Source organism: Chanodichthys erythropterus, chromosome 9, assembly GCF_024489055.1.
Source record: "Chanodichthys erythropterus isolate Z2021 chromosome 9, ASM2448905v1, whole genome shotgun sequence".
Classification (NCBI taxonomy): domain Eukaryota; kingdom Metazoa; phylum Chordata; class Actinopteri; order Cypriniformes; family Xenocyprididae; genus Chanodichthys; species Chanodichthys erythropterus.
This window is the reverse complement of record NC_090229.1, coordinates 39,362,511-39,379,558: the sequence shown is the minus strand read 5'-3', so window position 1 is coordinate 39,379,558 and position 17,048 is coordinate 39,362,511. Positions and strand designations below refer to the sequence as shown.

Genomic DNA, 17,048 nt, shown 5'->3' with positions numbered 1-17,048 from the left:
CTCATATGTTTGTCAATTTTCTATACAGATTTTATTCTATACAGAGTTTATTCTATATTCATCGTCATTACTACGAGTGCTGGTGTTTTTAATTCATACTTGCAGCCGGAGGGTGCTCTGTACACCTTTAGTCCACAAATTATTCTAAAGAAGAAGAGGACATTTCAGGAACTAACAGCATGTCTTCTAGAGGTCGCTAACCATGGCTTTAACATACAGATAAACACTTTTCAAGACAATAAATACATGATTGATATGATGTATGCCTGTAATTTGCGTCTGAATAGCACTGGCTCTGTGGGCGTGGCCGCATTAGCAGATAATGAGCTGAACAGATTTCTGACATGTGTCACTTTTCATACAGATTACATAAACACAGAATTTTTGTTTTTGATTTGACTTGCATGATTTAAAATCTGACATTTCAACGTTTCTTTTGACATAAGTCTAATTTTTTTGTGATTAGTATTCACTAAGTTACAGTTCATTTTCTGAGAACTATCAGATTGGACTTTGTTCAGAGGGAGACGAGAGATCATGCATCATTTTAGTTTTCTTTATTTTACAAAAAGCACAACATTGTGTTTTTACTCTAAGTGTATACAAATAAAAAGAAGATATTCTATAGTTTCAATTGATATATTACTTATGTCTCTATGACAAAAAAATGACGGAGTATTATAAGTCTGTTTTGCTGCAATTGAAAAAAAACCTGCAAAACGCGCCGGCGCATTTTCAGACCTCAGGGAGTTAAACAGCATTATGGTAAAGATGGATCACTATGGCAGCAGATCTACAACCTCAACATGCCGGCGTTTTGCTTTCGGCTGAACTGACAGAATGGCGGTTTCCTTCATTTTTTTCCCTGCGTTTGGCCTAAATCATTGCTCGTGGTCATCCAGTTTGAAATGTTGACTACAAACACAGAGGCTTTCCAGAATTTCCGACTCTCTGCAGTCTTTAGCCGCTGCCTACGACACTGGATCCGACGCTCCCCGATAAACATCGACTCTCTGAATTCTTGAACCTGGGAACAATACAAGTCGACACCATTATAACAAAGTTTTCTAAGAAGTATTTCCTGCTAAAGCGAGGTGTTACTGCAGCCTATCAGACTGGGCGTGGCCTCAGATGGCAACAATCCCAGTGCATTATGGATGCTAAAGTTTTCATACCTATTTGGCAAAAAGGAAGAAAACAGCCTTTTATCTCTGTCAGGTAGCACTGATTTAAACATGTTTTGCAATTCTACTATATTATACGCAGCCAAGTTTTATTGAAAGCCCATTTTGCCAGAGGTGAAGTACATCTTCAGGTTTCTATGTTGGTACTACTTGACCTGTTTGGTTTCAAGACGTTGCTCGTCGATCTTGTTGCTCTTTGTTTGTTTGTTTGATGAGAGACTGAAGACAACAGGTTGTTAAATCAGTGGGAACAGTTCACAAATACATGGGCACAAAATGAAGGAACGGTTTACAAATCCAGAAGTACATTTTACAAATGTGTGCAGATTACTGAGTCTCACATGTGACCCTGAACAATCGTGTCAATAAAGTACTTTGAAATTGAAAGATGAAAGAATTGAGCCCTGATCTGAATCGCTCCATGACCGGACACAGATCAAACAAACACCAACAATGAAGACGTACTTCATAACAGAAACACACTGACGCAAGACGCTTTACATGGGATTGTGGGAATGAGTGAGATATGAAAGGATCTCGAGCTGGAAGGAAGAGAGCAGAACGGTGTGGGCTAATTATTTACAGTATTTCACACAGATGTAAATAAATAAATAAAATTAGATAAAAAGAGGAAGAGGAAACAGCAGCTGGACATGAGGACGATGAGAGATGCAGCCAGATCACGTGACAGATCACATGACAACCAAACTGACTGAAGGTCGGGTGGAAGATGCTACATCCAAAATCTGCACAGAATCAAAGTCATTTAATAGAGTTATTTTTCTTGGAAATTAAACTCCTAAATGTTTTGTGTATTTCGTCACCATGATGTAGTAATGTCTAGTTTTCTTTCCAATAATCTAGTGATCAATCTGACATTTCTACCACTCCACTGTAAATACCATCATGCTGCGTTTTATTCAAAGAAAATCAAGTCATTTTTCAACAAAACATAGTAATTTGACTTAAAATGTTTTAAATAAGATAAAACTAACAAATAGCAATATTTAAGTGTTTCTTTTCTTTTGAAGAAGCAGGATTCACACCTCTTCCTCATAAATCCAGGAAAACCTCATCTGAAAGTGTGATTTCTAGATCTAGAAAAGTCTTCTAAATTAACAAAATGTTAAAATGCTGTGGGCTTTTTTTATATATAATGCATTTTTCTAGCTATAGCAAGCTCTAAAAGCATGCTGAGGTTTGAGAAGCACTGCTCTAGGGCTTTTCACACGTCAACTGTAGACTATAGCTAACCCTGGGTCAGTCTAAACCCTGGGTCAACAGAACCTGGTGTTTACACTGCTTGTACTAATCTGTCCACACCTCAGCTCTCTAGCTCCCTCCACATGTGGATATTTCAATATTTAAGAATGCATTAAATACTTTACACTTCAGTAACACAACCTGAGAAACATGAGACAAACTCTTTCTTCCAGAATCCCAAAGCACAAAAACCGAGGTGGATTTTTAGTCCCGATCGCACAAGATTCAAGTGAAAAACATGGGAACACTCAACCCTGTACAGTGTCTATATTTGTTATAGTGTTTGTGTATCTTTTCTCATTTGGTTTTAGCGCCGTGTCATTACTAGGAAACATTGTTCACTCTATTCACGTGGAAAGTCTCGTTTGTTCTTGTACATGTTGATTTTATTGCTTCTACTGTTCTCATTTGTAAGTTGCTTTGGAGAAAAGCATCTACTAAATGACTGAATGTAAATGTAAATTTTATCTTTAGATGTATATATTTTGCAGACTGGGCTGATTTACAGTGATCTCTGGCGACCCTCGAGGAGAAACGCTCTGGTGCGAGTGAAGATCGGCATTCGACTGAACGGCAGCTGCTCGAGAGGTTTAATAAAAGAGTTTGAATTACACACACCTTAACTTTATTGTTGGTTTTATTTACATATTAATTGACTGTAGCCCGGTGGAGACTGAGACGCCGCCATACAGTGTTTTATCTTTTCTGTTATAAAGATGTGATTGTTTCATGTGATCATTGTTCCACTGAGCTTCTACTTTGGGCCTGTTTTTAACATAGTGTTTCTGAAGTATTTGTGTGTGCATGAGTGAGGAAACACCCTACTTGCCAAATCAGAAATAATGCAGTTACTGAGAGGTGATACAACTGTGAATCATGTGACATTCAGTGATACTGCAAAGGGGTTTATTACTCACGTCTGCTGTGTTCCTGTAAATCAAAACTCACCGTCATCAAGATATTAACATTCATTAGCTATAGTATAGCCGTAGCACAGTCTGACTCTAGTTTTATATCAACAGCTTCTTTATCAACTGGTGTAGTTATAATGTTTCTGCTGTCCTGCACAAATTCTGGACAAAATAAACATGGTATTTCTCTCTCATCACTCAGAAAATGTCTACCAACAAAACAAATATGATAAAAATACAGATATAATCCACACTTAAAAGGTACAATATGTAATAATTTTGACCGCTAGAGATCTATTCAAAACAAAGGCATAGCTTGATGATGCCAAGTTTGAGCACATAACCTTGTGACATGTGGTCTCCATCTCAACAGACGGTGCAAAAGAATCAGGATTGAACTCGGGAAGAACTCATGTTCATGGATGTGATTATTAACGTTACTGTAGTGTGAAGCAGAGCAGGAGCGAGTGTTGTGGAGCTGAACGAGGAGCTGGAGCGATTGATCAACACACGCCTCACGAGCAGCGGGACTTTTATTATGACACAGTCGCCGGTGCTGTTCTGCTTTTCCGGTCATGAGTATGAGGAAACACAGCTCTGTTTATCATATTAGACACATTTGAGAGTGTTGAAAATGATGTTATAACGTTACTCTGTGCGTTCGCTCGGCGGCTGCTGTGAGACACTGTTACACACTGCAGTAAGATAGATCCATTTTACAATATCACATTAAATGCTGGATGATTGTGTTGATAAATGACATGCAATTCATTTTAAAATGTTTTGTATGATGGAGAAAATTATGTATTACTGTTAATACAAATAATTATGTCTATTAAAAATGTGTAATATATTAAAGCGTCTTTGGTGTTTCCATGGTTTTTCCGAGAGTAACGCGGGTATGACGCCATTGACAGGCGACTCCTCACACGTCCCGCAGCCTTGGATAAAACTGCAATTTTCTCACGATTTACAAATAGTTGGAAACATTTGGGATATTGTAAGTACTCAAGTTAACAAAATATATAACACTGGCCTAGTGGTTTTTGGATATTTTACTGCAAAAATAATACATATTGCACCTTTAAAGACAAGAAGTTCTGTTACGGTCGTCCTCATCATGGGTAAATGAGATATTAGCCCTTCAAAACACACATTTTACAAGAAAGTTCAACACTCTTACTTCAGCAATCTTATGGTTGAATTGGATCATTGAAGGTCAGCAGGAAAGACATTGCTAAATAAAGTGAGATTAAATACATAAAGTATATTTGTGTTATTTAACATATTTAATTATTGCAAGTTTGCGTAATATTCTGAGTTTGTATTTCACTGTTTTTATTCATATTGAGAAATACTGAGTGTGTGTTTTGTGAGATGAGTAAATGCTCACATTAGTCCAGAACCACAATGTTCACACACGACGCCTCTGAACTTACTCACGACTCTCTCCACATGAGGACAGGAGAGCTGTCAGTCAACATGGGAAACAAACTAACTTTACATGGAGCATTGTAATCGGTTTAAAAGTCCAATCCGAATGAAAACGCTCCATATAAACACCTCAATCGGAATAAAAGTGCCCAAACCGAATGAAATTGTAATCGGTTTGAGAGGGGTGGGATAAACCTTTCTATAAACCTAACAAAATAAAAATTGTGCCATGTAAACACGTTAAAGCGATTACTTTGCATCTACATCACGTCAAGAAGTAGAATCAAACAACACATTTATTAAATACACTGAAGGAACTCAGTGCATCATTACTACGGACCTTCATCCTCATGCTTCTGCTTTTCTTTGGAGGGAGGAGTATTGAGATGCTCCTGATGTACAGCCACCAAACAGGTCAGCTTCCTGTTCCCGTCTTTTCCTCATACCTTCCAGCAGAAATATGCTACAAATTCACACTGCTGCTTGATTGAGAGCAACTTTACAGAAAAACAGCATGCATATGAAATAATGGAACTCCATGTTGACAGGAATACAGGCGGCAAACAGGACATGAGCTAATGTGCGCATGTCACAAAGTCATTCCGACAAAGCGTCGGCACACGTAAACACATATCGGATTAGAGAACGTCTCGTGTGAACAGTACACCGAATCTTTCAATCGGAATGATTTTATTCTGAATGAAAAAATGTGATGATCTCAGTGACCTAACATGTACAACAAATGTTAGGACTAAACATTTACTGTGGAACAAAATTATTCAGGAGTTTGTTTACGGAGATCACACAGCTCACGATGTGCAGTATCAGATCACACTCACAGTGACATACTGTACATGCACTGGGCCAAAACATCATTGCAAATAGGTCACAAACACACCGCCATATATCACACTAAACCCCATAAAACAAACAAGACTAAATGAAATGAGTGTCTATGTCTATTTTTAGACAATCACGTGATTCATCTCTGTATTCTGATATTTACGATGTCTGTTTTTTCTCAGCACTCGATAATTAGACGTGATACTCGTCACAGTCAGCGTCGGTCAGGTGATCTAGTGAACGTCTCAGACCATGTGAAAGATACAACAACAAAAACTGCCGTATAATAATAAATAATGACTTTCCAACTATCCATTAAAATGTGTCATGTGTCGTTCAATGACATGCTTTTTAAATTATATATAGATGAATAATACTATTATAATATACTTTCTGATGTTAATTATTAATGAAAATATATAATGCACGACAGATTAAAAGTTTGGGGTTTTTAATGTTTTTGAAAAAGTCTCTTCTGCTCACATGACTGATCAGAAATTCAGTAAATTCAGGAATATTGCAAAATATCACTACGATTTCAAAGAACTGTTTTCTATTTGAATATATTTTAAAATGTATTTTTTTCCTGTGATGGCAATCTGCAGTGTCACATGATTCTAATATGATGATTTGCTGCTCAATAAACATTTCTGATTATCATCAATGTTGAAAACAGATGTGCTGATTAATGAAATGTGGCATTTGTGAAGGTTTTTTAATCAGGATTTTTTGATGAAAGACTGAAATTGCAATATGAAATGGAAAATAGAAATGTGAATTATTTTAAATTATTTAAAAATACAAAAGTTTTATTAACAGTATGTTTTTACTGTCTTTTTAATTTTTTTTTTTGCACATTTACAAAGCAGGACAGAGAGCAGAAAAGACGCATCAACATATACTGTGCTTAAAGCCTTTTAAATAAAATTATTACACATATTGTTGAATCAATTTAATGAATCCTCGCTGAACGAAAGTATCAGTTTCTTTAAAAAAATAATCATACTGAACCCAAACATTTGAATGGTAGCGGAAATATAATAATAGGCCAAATTATAATTAAAGAAAAAATAATAATCTGCATTAATATTCAGGGAAGACAGTGGGGACCGAGAGAATGGGTCGAGGGCACTAACCCAAAAACCTCGAGAGCCTCTGCTCTAAATATTTAGACAGGATATTTTCATGCACAGGGCTTATTAGCAGTCATGTGCTCATTTGCATCACTTCTCGTGTATGAAGAGAACCTCAACACATGAGGGACGTCAAGATCGCATGGACAGCCAATATACAGCACTATATCAGTCTATTCAGTTTGTTAGGATGTTCATATAGGAACTGTGGTTGTGAAGTCAGTTTCATTCACAATGTTTCCCCTTCCCACAAGACTACGATCTCTTTAAATGTAACCTTGTCATTGTTTTTGGGCACACTAGCTTACAGATAACCTCTGGTTGTGTAACATATTCATACTAAGAGCAACAAAACTTTAATTTAGATTTAAAGCTGCAGTCTGTAAGATTTGCCTCTTTGTCGCCATCTCTGTTTGAAACCTGCAATTGCAGTTATTTGTGGAATTATCATCTTTACATGAGTTGAGCATCTACTGTACACGTCAAACAGTGCAAATTTTTATTATTGTTATACTTTGACTTTGTTCTCAAATTGTTAATGTTAACAACATCAGAATTGCGTGACTATCTGTATTTAGTGTGTATTATCGTTACCTGTAGATTGCAATTTCTGTAGCCACTCCACAGTCCAAAGTCTTTTGCTTTTTGACTACGAGTGAATCTCCAGTTGTCATTAATGACTGTCATTTCTGGATTACAATCTGCCATCAAAATGATAAGTTTAATTATTTCAGCTGCTGTGAGAAAAGGCTATAAACGATCCGTCACCTGCAGCATTTGAGAAAACACTATTACAATCTTACTGTTGTGAATTGGGCTTAGGTAAGGAGATCGTTTTGAACACTGGCTGGTTATGTACTTGCTCAAAAATTGATCTGGGATCATTAAAAAAAAAAAAAAAAGTTACGAACTGCAGCTTTAATAATAATGATGTTCTTTTTAATTTAATTTAGTTTACTTTTCAATGTTAGACATCGCCCAAACTCCAAATAAAAACGAGGTTGAAATCCAACCTTTTCCAGAGTAACTATTAGATCCAGCACTTTCATGATGAGTATTAGGGGTCGCACACTTAGAGAAAACATCAAACCCTTTCACCATTTGCACCCGTAATGCCAACCCATGTAATGCTCCACATTACCCTCGATTTCCGGTTCCGTGGAAACCATGAAACAGCAACACAAGAGATCCAGCTTTTATTAATATGATAATCTAGTTTACTGCAGCGTGAAAAACAAACAATCTTAATTCATCAGATAAAGTGAGCTGTATTAGTTCTTCAGCAGCTGTTTCATTAGAATGAGATCAAATAACGTGAAGTGAAGTGATCAAACGTGACGGTAACAAAGTTCAAGTTCAGGGAAGAAGGAGGCTGATGTTAAAAGTGACTTTAATCAGAAAATAAACAAACAACAAAGCGAAAGGAGCGTCAGCGGTGAATCAGCGTAATAAAAACAGAAACGTAAAATGTCCCAGGCTCTCGCTCCGTCCTGCTTCACTCCACAGTAACGTTAATAAAACTTTAATACATGAACATGAGTCCTGCCCGAGTCCCGTCAGATTGATTTCCATCGGCTGCGGAGATGAAGACGACAACTCCCATGATTCCACACTCATTCACAGCTTCACCTTTGTTATTGTTTTGAATGAGCGACCTCTAGTGGAGAAACCTACACACTAACCCTTTAATATAACATTTTGCAACAAAGGTTTTAAAATAAGGAAACTATGAAAGTACCTACAGTATCTCTGACCTACCAAAGAACATATGCCTGAAAAATGAATGAATAAATAAACAAATAATTTTATGTAAATAATAAATGTAAAACTTGTTTTTTCCAGGCTGCACTCATTTTCAGACCAAACTGCAACTGTGCTATTGCTTTTATGAAACAGTTCAATGAACAAGAAGTTAACTAGATAAAGTGAGACACGATCAAGTATCTCTCCATATCAATCAGAGTTTTTATCCTAACCAACCGCGCTCACGATGAGGGACGAATAACTCTACATTTTGACTGCTTAGTTTTCTCCAGCGTCACACGATAAACACACACTTCACTGACAGCAGAGCCAGAGAAACCGCCTTCAGGACGACCAAAGACAAGCCAGAGCAGAATCAGCCGCAGCAGCGAGTTTCATCAGTTGAGTGAATAATTCAACAACTCACTCATTAAGACTGACATAATGACGCAACCTGCAGAAAGAAAAGTTTGATTTTATTCAAAGTAAGCTGAAGTGTTGACGTTTATAGTCTTACAGGTCAGTTCACAACTCGTGTAGGCAGAAAAGCCATTAGGCCTGGAGCCGGAAAAAAAGGTGAATGTGAGTCATTAAAGCAAATGAGTCCCATAGACCTCTGCAATGCAGCGACACACACACACACACACACACACACACAATGGCGAGCACCACGCTTCCCAGTGTCGTTTCCTGAGAAATACTTCTTTGTTTGGAGAGCATCTGGCCCTGACCTCAACTGTTTGTGACACCACTCACGCCCCTCCCTCCCTCTTCACAAGCTCCGCCCACCGTCACAAACCTCAGGCCTCTTCCTCTTATTGCTCTGTTTTTCTCTCCTAGCATAAGATTGGCGGATCTCTCAGTGTGTCGCTTCCTCACGCTGCAGCTGCCCGCTTCGCCTGTGAAAGGAGTCTCTGTGCAGCACTGGGCCGGCCACAATGCCGAGATGAATTGGATAAGCTCTGTGTGTGTGTGCGCGTGTGTGTGTGCGTGTGTGTGTGTGTGTGTGTGTGTGTGACAGAGATTGAAAGCAGAGAACCAAGAGCCATCTGTCCTTTATGAGCTAGACGTTGAAGATATTCAGCTCAAGTTGCTCCTCGTCTCTGCCTGGATCACACCATGTCAAAATATTGAACCTGGACACAAACTATCCGTCTCTATCTGTGATATCATTTTCCACTAGATTCGTCTCACGTGTCCCATTAGCACAGAGATGCTCATAACCAATTGATATCCAACTGAAATATGGGTCTCCTTTAATATACTCAAAAAGTATATTAAAGTTGAAAAACATCTCCATGTGCAGGAAACACTTCAGAAAGTATTACACCGTCTGCAACAAACGGTAAATCTGTCCACACAAGAGGCGACACGACTACGAGACAACACAAAATCAATCACAAATACCAGCCAATCAGAAGAGTGTGTGGGCGGAGTCTCAGTGCACTCACAACCAAATGGACAAGTGAATAAATATTAAACCAACTTAACATGATTAAAAATGCATACTGACTGAATCAATCTTTGTCATAGAACACACGTGTTTGTTTGCAGTTTAAAGGTGCCCTAGAATCAGAATTTGAATTTACCTCGGCATAGTTGAATAACAAGAGTTCAGTACTGAAAAAATCAGTGCATAGTTAATGATGCCTCAAAATAGGCAGTTAAAAAAAAAGAATAAAACAAAAATCTATGGGGTATTTTGAGCTGAAACTTCACAGACACATTCAGGGGACACCTAGGACTTATATTACATCTCGTAAAAAAACAATCTAGGGCACCTTTAAACGTTCTGTTTCCTTTCATTTTTCAAGGTCTGAGGTGAATTATAGTCACTTTAACTATAAATGATATTCAAACTCACATTAAATTCGTTTAACATTTAATAAAGCACATAATCAGAACCTGAGATTCTCACTGTCATGTTCTAGAGCTGCACGGATCTGGATTATGGAGAAACACAATTATGATTCTCTCACGATTCTGAACAGACAACCAAACAAAATAATGTAATTTACTAGAGGTTCTGACAAAATGTTAATTGACAGTGTGATGTCTGATTAATCTGAATTATTGTTTTTTTTTAAATAGCTTGAGTGAATGATTCAGCGACTCAGTTGTTTTATTACCGGATGAATCAGTATTTTTGAAAGAATTTTGAAAGAGTCACTTGTCTCCACCTACTGGTGTAATGATGTCATTGACACAATCTTGAAAGTTTCTTTCAAAAGGTGATTTGCTCTATTTTGATCTCTACTGCAGACATCAGTGTTTATAACTTATCTCAGCACTTCTGTGATAATGTGAATTATTGTAAGACTGTTTGTGAAGGCGTTTCATATCGATACATGACAACATCTCTCTGGACCAGAACACAGATCTGAATGCTCGCTGAGATCGCACTTGTCAAAGGTTTAATCGATACAGCTGAACTGCTGTCATTTAATAATACAAATAAGATCGTGTGGGTGTTCGAATGCAGATTGCGATCTTTTAACGATTAATCATGCAGCTCTATCATATTCTGTACGCTGTTGTTCCAGCTCACTGGTTAGGACTAAAACATGGAAAAGACGCCTTTTATCGCATCTAAGACAACGTGTTACAACATTCCTTCCTACAAACACACGATCTAGAGTCAGAACTCAAATCAAACCATCACATCTGCTTCTCAGTCCACAACCGCATGACACAATCACAAACCAGCTATAATACTGTACTGTTACTGAAAGCAATATCAAGATGCATTATTCTGAAAAGGAAAAAAAAAAAAGATACAAGACACCTCATATAGCTAGAGAGATTTTTCAAGATTTTTCAAGATTATTTAGTTTAAAGGATCTGTGACAAATGGCTACATAATTTAACTGTTGGTGCCATTAAAAGGAGTTTGAGGTCAATAACACACACACACACACACACACACACACACACACATACACACGTGAACGAGATTTGAGAGCCGTGATGAACATCACTGAACAACTACTGCAGTTTGAGTCTGTTCATCACACAAAGCTGTCACATGACATGACATAGAGCACATGAGTCACATGGACACATGAATTCCACATAAACATTTCTTTCCTTATGCTAACCCAAATATGGCCACATCTGAAATAAGTGCAATGTAATGTTGAGTACTCAAATGCATGTTCATTCAAGACACATTAATCTGATTATGACTCATAATCTCTCTCTTTTTGCATTTCAATGCAAGTCAAACTAAGATACTGTTCAACAGCTCTGACTGACTGCACTGATGAAACCGTACTGTATTAGTTTTTAATGAATTATTCTAATCACAGCCATGTTTTATTTACGTACACTCTTCTTATGATGGTGGGCACATCATTTATCACAGACATCTAAAACAGATAGTTCTAGCTTCTCATCAGTATGGTTTTCCAGTCATGCTAAAATACACAATACAGTGAAACACCTGTTCAACATATCGTCACAAGTTCATTTTGTTACGATGTTTCGTTGCGACTATTAGGGGGATAACGGTACACAGAAGTCATGGCTCGATACCAGTTCGGTACAACAGGAAAAAGCAACAAATGCTACGTTTATTTTCATTGATCTTTAACAGACAGTAGTGCAAATCACAGTTCGCTCCACCTAGTGGTCAACAGAATGCTCTCTTGCATAGGCCTTTTTTTGCAGGAATGAAAAAACAAACAAAAGGTATTTGGTCACAATCAGTGTTATAAAAGTAGGAAAATAAATAGAATAATGAAAAATAAAACTTTTTTTGCGCACGAGAGTTCATTAACATGCGGTGACCATGGCGGATGCACAAAGTTCAACATTACGCTCTTTCAAGAAAACGCGGACAGATTTTCCAAATGGAGCCAGCGAGTGAAGAACCTAAAATAAAATACTCCGTCATGTATGGTCATCATATTACATCATTCAAAACTGTAAAGGGTCTATTTTTATTTGTGCACACTGACAATAAAAACACTGTGCTTTTGTAAAATAAAGAAAACAAAGAGGATGCCGTCCCGGTTTCCTTTCCGTGAAGTTTGTGGAGCGTGTCAAAAAAAACGTAGCGTATAGGCTATTAGCAAGCTCTTGAGTTCGTCTGAACTCTTGTTTTGGGTTGGTGAATAGATCATCTCTTCTTCTGCTCTTTATCCTGTTGTGGCAGATCATGCGCGCCCCCTTCTGGACTGGAGGCTGACTGACTGTACGCACCGAACCGTGATGAATACATGTATAACTGCTCTGTTACTGACATTCACACAGATCTGTTTTGGCAGACACTCTGAAATATGTTTTTCAACATCTTGATAGGCGTTTTTTCCTCAACAAGAACTTCTCAGTTGCTGGAACTAGTTCAAGGTTAGCGCTCTTTTCTGCACCTCATAAACTAGCTGCACACTGAATTAAAACCCGAGCCAAACATTAGCAATAGAGCTGCAGGGATGATTTGTAGGCCGGAAACTTCCAGTTCCATCATCCTGAAGTCAATGAAATAAGGTCTGTGGTGAACACAAGCTCAAGATATTTTTACGTTTTATTCTACAACATAAAATGCATCAGAAATAACCTCTTGTGATTTTTTTAAAGCTTTTACTTGTCTTGTAAAAGGTGGTTCCTAACAAGTGTCTGAATGGGACTAGAGAGGTTGTCATTCAACATCATCTACTCACTAGACGCTTTCACAGCCTCATTGAGTTTATGATCGAGCTCTTGCAAATGATTATACCTTGAACTTTCAAATTCATAAAAGCTGATGAACAAAACATGTAAGAATCATAAGCTTGTTGTTAGTCACAGACCTTATTTTCAGCAATAATCCAAAAGCCAAAGGAAAAATTCTGTTGGGTTTTTGTCAAGAGAACCAGTGTGATGTGAACTTACGGGTTAGTTCATCCAGAAATGTAATTTCAGTCATTAATTCCTCTCCCTCATGTCGTTCCACACCCGTAAGACCGTCATTCATCTTCAGAACACAAATTAAGATATTTTTGATGAAATCGTCCATAGACAGCAATATAATCAACACTTTCAAGGTCCAGAAAGGAACTAAAGACATCGTTAAAACAGTCATGTGACTGCAGTGGTTCAACCTTAATGTTATGAAGAGACGAGAATACTTTTGTGCGCAAAAACAAAACAAAAACAACAACTTTATTCATCCATCGCTTCTCTTCTGTCATTATCTTACGCAGGTGACGCAGTAACAGTGAAGCTTCTGTGTTTACGTCTGAATGCCGGCTCAGTATTGGCCAAAACTGATCACGTGATCAGCTGACGCAGGAGCCGGCCAATAATGAGTCGGTGTTCAGACGATGAACCAGGAAGCTCTGGATGTAAACAACATATGAGAATGACACAGAAGAGAAGAGATTGTTGAATAAAGATGTTATTTTTGTTTTGTTTTTGCACAAAAAGTATTCTCGTCTCTTCATAACATTAAGGTTGATCCACTGCAGTCACATGACTGTTTTAACAATGTCTTTAGTTCCTTTCTGGACCTTGAAAGTGTTGATTATATTGCTGTCTATGGACGATTTCATCAAAAATATTTTAATTTGTGTTGTGAAGATGAACAAAGGTGTGGAATGACATGAGGGAGAGTAATCAATGACAGAAATTACATTTTTGGGTGAACTAACCCTTTAACAGTTAGCCTACACAATACATCATCCCTCCAGCACTCAATAATGTGATGAACTATGATATAATCATACCAAGTTACTCCAGATTTAACACAATTATGAACTGTTAAGTGTTTTTAGTGTTTTACTAACGATCATAAATGATTTCTATAGCAAGAGCAGCACAAGCGAGAACCACAAATGCGCGGTCCAAACAAACATTGCAGGATTGAGGCAGTAACCTGCGGGGTTTTTTGATATTAATTCACTTAATGAGCTTTTAACAGTTTAAAATATGACTATTCAGGGACTGCAGCCAAAGAACATGAAAAACTCCTCTGATGTGCAGTTTGATTAGACTGTATTTGGGATGTATATTGTATGCAACATGGAAATTAACCACACTGATTCGATCAAACATGCCCAATGTGTTTATAGATAAACACTGAGTGCCAGCAGAGCCTTTCCTAAACTCCAATGCCAAATCCTGTGTCTCGTTAGCTGGATGTACCAAAAATGTCTTGATAAACCATTTTCCAATGAGCAATCTGACAGCTGTGTTTCAGATGTAATGTGTGTCATGTGCAAAGGCAACAACCATCAATCATATGGATTTACCAAACCGACCTCACATGAAGAGATACATCAGCACAGGTACCACAGAACAACAACTGATGTATCAAAATGGCTTTTCCCAGCGAGATCTGCACACATCTGCTCCATAAATCAACACTGTCACCTTCAGCTTCATGTATTCAGAGCAGTGTTCGCTCAGCCTGTGCCAGCACAGCTCTGGATGAAGCAGGACAGCCATTTCCAAACATCAACACTAGCACAGCCATTAGCACACCATTAATCTGATCACGGGACACGGATGAACACTCTTGATGGAGCAGCTTTTGATGTCAGGCTGAGCGCCGCAAATCTGTGCCGATGCATAACGCGTTTAAACGCGCACATTAGTATATGGCGAAAGACAAATCCACTTGCCTGGATGTCAAACGGGTGCCTTCCACACCAAGCGCACACGGTCCTCGGGCGATAATCCTGTCTTTGTGTCGGCGGCTGCCGGAGAAGAGTGTCCGATCCCTGCGGAAGAACCGGCGGAGGAGACGCGGAGCGGGCGGCAGCTGCAACACGGCGACCCGAGGAGAGAGCGCGCGCGGCGGCGGAGGATTTGTAGAATGAGGTGCAGAGAGAGATCAGATGGGGGAGGGAAGAGAGAGAGAGAGAGAGAGAGAGAGAGAGGAGAGGGGAGGGGAGGGGAGGGGGAGACGCTGAGCGGGATCAGGGATAACTTTGCTTTAGCAGGAAGCAGCAGCTGGGAGAACAGAGAGAGAGAGAGAGAGAGAGAGATTCTGGGTTACTGCGCACCACAACAATAGCCATCTGTGGAGGGGAACCTCTGGAGGAACGAGCACCTGTTAACTGCTCCGGCCAGCAGGAGTGCAGATGGGGGCGGGGAGCGGCGCACCAAACACAACAAAGGCGGACAAAGACATCCTCGTGATGCACGACAATAAACGCGCTTGTCCTCATTTCTGCAATGCTTGTGATGTGTGCAAAACTCTGAACACTGATGGCGGTATAATGTGTTTTGGAGCATGCTAGTGAGCTGCCTACCAAGATGGCATTTTATGCAACATCCCATGCTCTCTTCAACAGGGTAGAGATTCCTGGATAAACTATATTTTTGGGTCTCACTGACACAGCGTTTCTAGCCATGATAGACAAAGGTGCTGAAGAGGAAGGCACAGTTATGTGAATATCCTCCACCACCCGATCAGTGTGTTGTGCTTTATATGCTAAACCACAGTCCTGCTGCTCCGCACACCGGCTCCATTACGCGCGCGCGTGTTTCTCAGATGTTGCTGTGCGCCTCCATCTTGTCCTCCATCCTGCTGCATGAGCCACCAGCATCCATGCGCTCTCCCGCTCTCCAACCAGCGGCTCTTAAAGGGATAGTTCACACAAAAGTGTGAGAGCTGAAAAAATTATGCTCAAGCTATCCTAGTTGTATATGACTAACTGCTTTCAGACATTTTGAAGTCAAAAATAATGCATCCATCCATAAAAAAATTATCCTAATGACTCCAGTGGGTTAATAAAGGTCTTCTGAAGCAAAGAGATGTGTTTTTGTAAGAAAGATATCCATATTTAAAACTTCAAATAACTAGCTTCCGGCGAATGACTGTACCTGCATAGGTGCCGGTTTATGTTTCTGCCAGTGGGTGCATAGGCTTACACACAGACCTGTACTAAACATAGGCATGTGACGGTATCAAATTTTCATGTTGCGATTAATTGCTGAAGCTTTTATCACGGTATACGGTATTATCACGATATTGAAATAAGTTGCAAAAAAAAAAAAAGTGTTGTCATAGTATAACAGGTTTAAAAACTCTTTTTAATAACAAAAATATCTCTGAATGTTTAAATACAATAATACAATACACAAAAAAAATAAAGTCAAATTTTCAAACAGTGCAAAAGAATTAGGCTATAAAGAACAACAGATAACACTTTAATTTAATGCATTAACTAAGACTGAGCAACAGCTACATTTGTTACAGAAAGTATTATTTTTTGTTAATGTTAGTTTAGAAAAACAATTGATCTTTGTTAGTTTTCACTCAGGTCCATTAAATAAGTACTTTTGATTTTAGCAATGTTATTAAACAGTAACTAAGAAATTAACATTAACTAAGAATAATTATTCTTTATAAGTATTTTTCATTGTCAGTTTAATGAATTAACATGTTAACTAATGAAGCCGTATGTCTTTAAGTTTTACTGAAGAATAACAAATAATCAAAACATTTCTAATCATTAGAGCATGTTGTAGTCCTGATTAAAATATATGTTTGAGGCATTTTAAAAACTTCACTAGAGCAGTTGCTTTGTTTATTTGTTTATGGGGTTTCC

General features: G+C 38.4%; 1 protein-coding gene across 13 annotated transcripts in view; it reads right to left on the bottom strand.

The window, feature by feature from the left end:
• magi1a (membrane associated guanylate kinase, WW and PDZ domain containing 1a) overlaps nt 1-17,048 on the bottom strand; it is a 75,330-nt gene that overhangs the window by 43,203 nt on the left and 15,079 nt on the right. Inside the window, exon 1 of one of the 13 annotated variants that reach the window (XM_067395587.1) lies at nt 15,114-15,717. The exons of the other annotated variants lie outside the window; for them this stretch is intronic. The gene's annotated coding sequence lies outside the window, so the exon portion shown is untranslated. Of the gene's footprint in view, nt 1-15,113; nt 15,718-17,048 lie in introns of those variants that run through there. 13 annotated transcript variants of the gene reach the window in all.